Source organism: Puntigrus tetrazona, chromosome 4 (genome assembly GCF_018831695.1).
Source record: "Puntigrus tetrazona isolate hp1 chromosome 4, ASM1883169v1, whole genome shotgun sequence".
NCBI classification, from domain to species: Eukaryota; Metazoa; Chordata; class Actinopteri; order Cypriniformes; family Cyprinidae; genus Puntigrus; species Puntigrus tetrazona.
Window position 1 is genome coordinate 20,209,345 of NC_056702.1, and position 7,821 is coordinate 20,217,165.

Genomic DNA, 7,821 nt, shown 5'->3' on the forward strand with positions numbered 1-7,821 from the left:
AGCTTTACGCAGCTACGCAGGAGAACTTGTTTACTGTGTAAATAGCAATTATGAAAAGCCATTTGGCAGGAAAGTGGTTCCCATGTTTTGTCCCCCTGCATGTTTCACTGGTAAGAGAATTTATTTTAAAACAATATTTTATATTTAGGCCTATAAAGTCTATCTGTATTTTCAAAATCTAAATTAACAACATAATCAATTTATTTTCTTGTTGTACAAACGTCTACCTTCAGCTCACACTTCCACGTCATTTTGCTGTGAAACCTTTATTATTTCAAGGTATAGTTATTTTTAGAAATAACTTAAATAACTTTTTACTTGGTTATAAAAGTCATTTACATGTAAGTAACAAATATGCTCATCAAGATTTTTGAGTAATGTTTATTTGTATGTCTCTCTTGTATGTCTGTCATCATTGTATTCAATTGCATTGTATTTTTGCCTCTACGCAGTTATAGATTTATGGCCTTTTTCCCTCCCTATGAGCTCTATGTTTTTACATTATTACACTATATGAACTACTACACATGCCTTATGTATCAATATGTAAAAAGAAATTGTATTTAATCCCGGTTTGTTTATTGTTTTTATACCAGGTGATCTCATTGGAGTGCAGTATCTGTTTTTCACATTTTAATACCATGAACATTCATTTGTTTAATTAAAATTATTAGATAATCTGATAACAGTATTAGATAATGTTGTCTTTAACAGGATTCGAACCCCGGTCTTGGTGAGCACCTGCAATAATATAATATAATATATGTTCGGCTGAACTAATGCAGTGATTTATGTAACGTGTGACCTGGTGAGCTTTCATTTAGGTTAACATCGTGCTGGCATTTGAAGTGAACTCTTCTGTCAATGGGAGGTCGTGAGAACTAAAGGAAAGGACCTGAAAGCTAGTGCTTCGTTGTTCTACCTGAACAGGCAGCAAGTATAAGACACTGCATTCAGTCCAATGCCATCTTTTTATATAAAATGTCTCGGAAACTCATCCTGACTAATGCTGGCTAATTCATGCAACATGTGTCTTTGTGACGTTTTCTTAAGGTTTCATTGTGCAGGCCTTTGAAGCAAAGGTTCTGTCAATGAGATGTTTTAATGCACCTTCAGCCAAATTGCAGCCATCCTGACACGCCGCGCTTGTCCGAGCTGACTGTAGAGCCAGAGTAAAGGTCCCAAAGCTAGCTCCTTGCTGTTCTGCCGCCTGTCAGAAGTGGGATTCGAACCCACGCCTCCAGAGGAGACTGCGACCTTAACACAGCGCCTTAGACCGCTCGGCCATCCTGACAAAGGTGCTTGCTCACTGCCGACGCATTGCCGCTAGAACTACAGGAACAGACCTGAAAACTGGTGCTTTACTGTTCTGCGCCATCAGGCTGCCAGCCTCGTTGGCACACTTAGGCAGCGCGTCAGTCTCATAATCTGAAAGTCGTGAGTTTGAGCCTCACACAGGGCAGCTTGGTGCTTTTGCTTTTGATACCTGACAGCACTTGGACGAAAGAGCAGATTTCTCTGTTTCCTGCCGTGTGTACAGCTCCTCTGGAGGGCCAGCAACATGGCGTGTTGTCAGGTTCCAAATCAGTTTGCTGAATCCCATCCATCCACATTGCTTTCAGTCCTGTGCCATCCTTTGACATGAATTGTCTCGGAAACTCATGCTGAACTAATGCAGTAATTCATGCACCGTGTGTCTTTGTGAGGTTTTCTTAAGGTTTCATTGTGCTGGCCTCCCAAGCCAAAGGTTCCGTCAATAGAATCTTTTTGTGATTCTCTTCAGCCGAATTACAGCCATCCTGACACACTGGCATGTCCAGAGCTGACTCTAGAGCCACAGTACAGGTCCCGAAAGCTAGCTCTTTGCTGTTCTGCCACGTCAGTCTCAGAATCGTGATTCCAGCAAAAGCCTGAGCAGAGTTACCAGCCTACTGGGGAAACGTCTAAGAGAACTGAAGCCAACGGTTTTGCCGCCTGTCAAAGAAGTGGGAGTCGAGTGCCACGCCTCCAGAGAAGACTGCGACCTGAGCATGGCGCCTTGAACCGCTGAAGCCATCCTGGCACCTGCGCTGTCACATCAGTGCCGAATTGGCACTAGAGACAGCTCTGGAAAAGACCTGAAATCCGTCCCCCACCCACGGTGGCAAATCAACAACTGGCAGACGACCTGAGCAGGTTTCTGCAGGATTGAAAGAAAGAAACCATTCTCACCTCCTGTAATCCCCTCTCCCCCACACCTGCCCTTCAACTCAGCGAAGATGGCGTGTGCCAGGTCTTCAGGAAGAACAAAGAAAGAAAGGCACCAGGTGATGCGGTGTGAGAATTTCCAGCCTGTCTGAAAACCTGTGCCCGACCAACTGGCCCCCGTCTTCACACAGATTTTCAACAGATTGTTAGAGCTGCGTGTTGTGCCTTCATGCTTCAGACGGCTCCACCATCATCCCCATCCCAAAGAAAGCCCAAATTACTGGACTTAATGATTTCAGACCCGTGGCTCTAACATCTGTGGTCATGAGAAATCATTTGAAAAACTGGTTTTGGCTTATCTGAAGGACTTTACAGGACCCTTACTGGACAGAGCAAACAGGTCAGTGGATGATGCAATCCAATATGGGAATGCATAATGTTCTGCAACACCTAAACAGACCTGAGGACTTATGTGAGGATCCTGTTTTGGACTTTGGTTGGCTGAACTAATGCAGTGATTTATGCAACGTGTGTCCTGGTGAGCTTTCATTTAGGTTAACATCGTGCTGGCATTTGAAGTGAAATCTTCTGTCGTGGGAGGTCGTGAGAACTAAAGGAAAGGACCTGAAAACTAAGTGCCTGCGTTGTTCTACCTGAACAGGCAGTAAGTATAAGACACTGCATTCAGTCCAATGCCATCTTTTTATATAAAATGTCTCTCAGAAACTCATGCTGACTAATGCTGACTAATTCTGTGCAACGTGTGTCTTTGTGACGTTTTCTTAAGGTTTCATTGTGGGCCTTTGAAGCAAAGGTTCTGTCAATGGGAATCTTCAGCCAAATTGCAGCCATCCTGACACACTGCGCTTGTCCGGAGCTGACTCTGGAGGCCAGAGTAAAGGTCAGCTAGCTCCTTGCTGTTCTGCCGCCTGTCAGAAGTGGGATTGAACCCACGCCTCCAGAGGAGACTGCGACCTTAACGCAGCACCTTAGACCGCTCGGCCATCCTGACAAAGGTGCTTGCTCACTGCCGACGCATTGCCGCTAGAGCTACAGGAACAGACCTGCAAACTGGTGCTTTACTGTTCTGCGCCGTGGAAGCTCACCAGCCTTGTTGGCGCAGTTAGGCAGCGAGCGTGCAGTCTCATAATCTGAAGGTCGTGAGTTCCGGCCTCACGGGCAGCCTGGTGCTTTTGCTTTTGATACCTGAGAGCACTTAGGACGAAAGAGCAGATTTCTCTGTTTCTGCCGTGTGCACAGCTCCTCTGGAGGCCAGCAACATGGCGTGTTGTCAGGTTCCAAATCAGTTTGCTGAATCCCATCCATCCACATTGCTTTCAGTCTGCTGTGCCATCCTTTGATATGAGTTGTCTCGGAAACTCATGCTGAACTAATGCAGTAATTCATGCACCGTGTGTCTTTGTGAGGTTTTCTTAAGGTTTCATTGTGCTGGCCTCCCAAGCTAAAGGTTCCGTCAATGGGAATCTTTGTGATTCTCTTCAGCCGAATTACAGCCATCCTGACACACTGGCATGTCCAGAGCTGACTCTAGAGCCACAGTAAAGGTCCGAAAGCTAGCTCCTTGCTGTTCTGCCTGGTCAGTTAGGCAGCACGTCAGTCTCAGAATCGTGATTCCAGCAAAAGCCTGAGCAGAGTTACCAGCCTACTGGGAAACGTCTAAGAGAACTGAAGCCAAAGGTTTGGCCGCCTGTCAGAAGTGGGATTCGAACCCACGCCTCCAGAGAGACTGCGACCTGAACGCAGCGCCTTAGACCGCTCGGCCATCCTGACACACACGCTGTCACATCGCGGCGCATTGGCGCTAGAGCAGCGGGAAAAGACCTGAAATCCGTCCCCCACCACGGTGGCAAATCAACAACTGGCAGACGACCTGAACGAGTTCTGCTGCAGGATTGAAAGAAACCATTCTCACCTCCTGTAATCCCCCTCTCCCCACACCTGCCCTTCAACTCAGCGAAGATGGCGTGTGCCAGGTCTTCAGGAAGAACAAAGAAGAAAGGCACCAGGCCCAGACGGTGTGACTCCAGCCTGTCTGAAAACCTGTGCCCGACCAACTGGCCCCCCGTCTTCACACACAGATTTTCAACAGATTATTGGAGCTGCGTGTAGTGCCTTCATGCTTCAAACGCTCCACCATCATCCCCATCCCAAAGAAACCCCAAATTACTGGACTTAACTGATTTCAGATTTCATCTGTAGCTGAAATCATTTGAGTTAACATCGTGCAAACTGGCATTTGAAGTGAAATCTTTCTGTCACTTATATGGGAGATCCTGTTTGTGGACTTTGGTTCGGCTGAACTAATAAGTGATTTAGGACGTGTGTCCTGGTGACTAACATCGTGCTGGCATTTGAAAGGTCAATGGGAGGTCGTAGGAACTAAAGGAAAGGACCTGAAAGCTAGTCTTCGTTGTTCTACCTGAACAGGCAGCAAGTATAAGACACTGCATTCAGTCCAATGCCATCTTTTTATATAAAATGTCTAGGAAACTCATGCTGACTAATGCTGACTAATTCATGCAACGTGTGTCTTTGTGACGTTTTCTTAAGGTTTCATTGTGCAGGCCTTTGAAGCAAAAGGTTCTGTCAATGGGAATCTTCAGCCAAATTGCAGCCATCCTGACACACTCGCTTGTCGGGCTGACTCTGGAGCCAGAGTAAAGGTCCGAAAGCTAGCTCCTTGCTGTTCTGCCGCCTGTCAGAAGTGGGATTCGAACCCACGCCTCCAGAGAGACTGCGACCTTAACGCAGCGCCTAGCAGACCGCTCGGCCATCCTGACAAAGGTGTTTGCTCACTGCCGGCGCATTGCCGCTAGAGCTACAGGAACAGACCTGAAAACTGGTGCTTTACTGTTCTGCGCCGTTAAGCTCACCAGCCTGCGTTGGGCGCAGTTAGGCAGCAGCTGGCGTCAGTCTCATAATCTGAAGGTCGTGAGTTCGAGCCTCACGGAGGGCAGCTTGGTGCTTTTGCTTTTGATACCTGAGAGCACTTGGACAAAAGAGCAGATTTCTCTGTTTCCTGCCGTGTGCACAGCTCCTCTGGAGGGCCAGCAACATGGCGTGTTGTCAGGATTCCAAATCAGTTTGCTGAATCCCATCCATCCACATTGCTTTCAGTCCTGTGCCATCCTTTGATATGAGTTGTCTCGGAAACTCATGCTGAACTAATGCAGTAATTCATGCACCGTGTGTCTTTGTGAGGTTTTCTTAAGGTTTCATTGTGCTGGCCTCCCAAGCTAAAGGTTCCGTCAATGGGAATCTTTTGTGATTCTCTTCAGCCGAATTACAGCCATCCTGACACACTGGCATGTCCAGAGCTGACTCTAGAGCCACAGTAAAGGTCAGCTAGCTCCTTGCTGTTCTGCCTGGTCAGTTAGGCAGCACGTCCAGTCTCAGAATCGTGATTCCAGCAAAAGCCTGAGCAGAGTTACCCAGCCTACTGGGAAACGTCTAAGAGAACTGAAGCCAAAGGTTTTGCCGCCTGTCAGAGTGGGATTGAACCCACGCCTCCAGAGGGAGACTGCGACCTGAGCATGGCGCCTTAGACCGCTCGGCCATCCTGACACACATGCTGTCATCGCCCGACGCGGTGGCGCTTAGGAGCAACGGGAAAGACCTGAAATCCGTCCCCACCACGGTGGCAAATCAACAACTGGCAGAGCGACCTGAGGCAGAGTTCTACTGCAGGATTGAAAAGAAACCATTCTCACCTCCTGTAATCCCCTCTCCCCCACCTGCCCTTCAACTCAGCGAAGATGGCGTGTGCCAGGTCTTCAGGAAGAACAAAGAAGAAAGGCACCAGGCCCAGGCGGTGTGACTCCAGCCTGTCTGAAAACCTGTGCCGACCAACTGGCCCCGTCTTCACACAGATTTTCAACAGATTATTGGAGCTGCGTGTAGTGCCTTCATGCTTCAAACGCTCCACCATCATCCCCATCCCAAAGAAACCCCAAATTACTGGACTTAATGATTTCAGACCCGTGGCTCTAACATCTGTGGTCATGAAATCATTTTGAAAAACTAGTTTTGGCTTATCTGAAGGACTTTACAGGACCCTTACTGGACAGAGCAAACAGGTCAGTGGATGATGCAGTCAATATGGGAATGCATAATGTTCTGCAACACCTAAACAGACCAGGGACTTATGTGAGGATCCTGTTTGTGGACTTTGGTTCGGCTGAACTAATGCAGTGATTTATGCAACGTGTGTCCTGGTGAGCTTTCATTTAGAGTTAACATCGTGCTGGCATTTGAAGTGAAATCTTCTGTCAATGGGAGGTCGTGAGGAACTAAAGGAAAGGACTGAAAGCTAGTGCTTCGTTGTTCTACCTGAACAGGCAGCTTAAGTATAAGACACTGCATTCAGTCCAATGCCATCTTTTTATATAAAATGTCTAGGAAACTCATGCTGACTAATGCTGACTAATTCATGCAACGTGTGTCTTTGTGGCGTTTTCTTAAAGGTTTCATTGTGCAGGCCTTTGAAGCAAAGGTTCTGTCAATGGGAATCTTCAGCCAAATTGCAGCCATCCTGACACACTTGCTTGTCCGGAGCTGACTCTGGAGCCAGAGTAAAGGTCAGCTAGCTCCCTTGCTGTTCTGCCGCCTGTCAGAAGTGGGATTCGAACCACGCCTCAGAGAGACTGCGACCTTAACGCAGCGCCTTAGACCGCTCGGCCATCCTGACAAAGGTGCTTGCTCACTGCCGACGCATTGCCGCTAGAGCTACAGGAACAGACCTGAAAACTGGTGCTTTACTGTTCTGCGCCGTAAGCTCACCAGCCTCGTTGGCGCAGTTAGGCAAGCGGCGTCAGTCTCATAATCTGAAGGTCGTGAGTTCGAGAGCCTCACAGGGCAGCTGGTGCTTTTGCTTTTGATGCCTGAGAGCACTTGGACAAAGAGCAGATTTCTCTGTTTCCTGCCGTGTGCACAGCTCCTCTGGAGGGCCAGCAACATGGCGTGTTGTCAGGTTCCAAATCAGTTTGCTGAATCCCATCCATCCACATTGCTTTCAGTCCTGTGCCATCCTTTGATATGAGTTGTCTCGAAAACTCATGCTGAACTAATACAGTAATTCATGCACCGTGTCTTTGTGAGGTTTTCTTAAGGTTTCATTGTGCTGGCCTCCCAAGCTAAAGGTTCCGTCAATGGGAATCTTTTGTGATTCTCTTCAGCCAGATTACAGCCATCCTGACACACTGGCATGTCCAGAGCTGACTCTAGAGCCACAGTAAAGGTCCGAAAGCTAAGCTCCTTGCTGTTCTGCTTGGTCAGTTAGGCAGCACGTCAGTCTCAGAATCGTGATTCCAGCAAAAGCCTGAGCAGAGTTACCAGCCTACTGGGGAAGCGTCTAAGAGAACTGAAGCCAAAGGTTTTGCCGCCTGTCAGAAGTGGGATTCAACCCACGCCTCCAGAGAGACTGCGACCTGAGCATGGCGCCTTAGAACCGCTCGGCCATCCTGACACACACGCTGTCACATCGCCGACGCATTGGGCGCTAGGAGCAGCTGGGAAAAGACCTGAAATCCGTCCCCACCACGATTGGCAAATCAACAACTGGCAGACAACCTGAACAGAGTTCTGCTGCAGGATTGAAAAGAAACCAATTCTCAC

General features: G+C 47.9%; 5 non-coding genes across 5 annotated transcripts; all 5 read right to left on the minus strand.

Annotated features, from left to right (window-relative positions):
• Window positions 1–1,211: 1,211 nt before the first annotated feature.
• trnal-aag lies at window positions 1,212–1,294 on the minus strand. Its single transcript has one exon. It is a non-coding gene; the product is annotated as a tRNA-Leu (tRNA).
• A 1,823-nt stretch (window positions 1,295–3,117) lies between these two features.
• On the minus strand, window positions 3,118–3,199 carry trnal-aag. The gene has a single exon. It is a non-coding gene; the product is annotated as a tRNA-Leu (tRNA).
• Window positions 3,200–3,896: 697 nt separating this feature from the next.
• On the minus strand, window positions 3,897–3,978 carry trnal-cag. The gene has a single exon. It is a non-coding gene; the product is annotated as a tRNA-Leu (tRNA).
• A 926-nt stretch (window positions 3,979–4,904) lies between these two features.
• trnal-aag lies at window positions 4,905–4,988 on the minus strand. The gene has a single exon. It is a non-coding gene; the product is annotated as a tRNA-Leu (tRNA).
• Window positions 4,989–6,815: 1,827 nt separating this feature from the next.
• Window positions 6,816–6,895, minus strand: trnal-aag. The gene has a single exon. It is a non-coding gene; the product is annotated as a tRNA-Leu (tRNA).
• Between the last annotated feature and the right edge of the window lie 926 nt (window positions 6,896–7,821).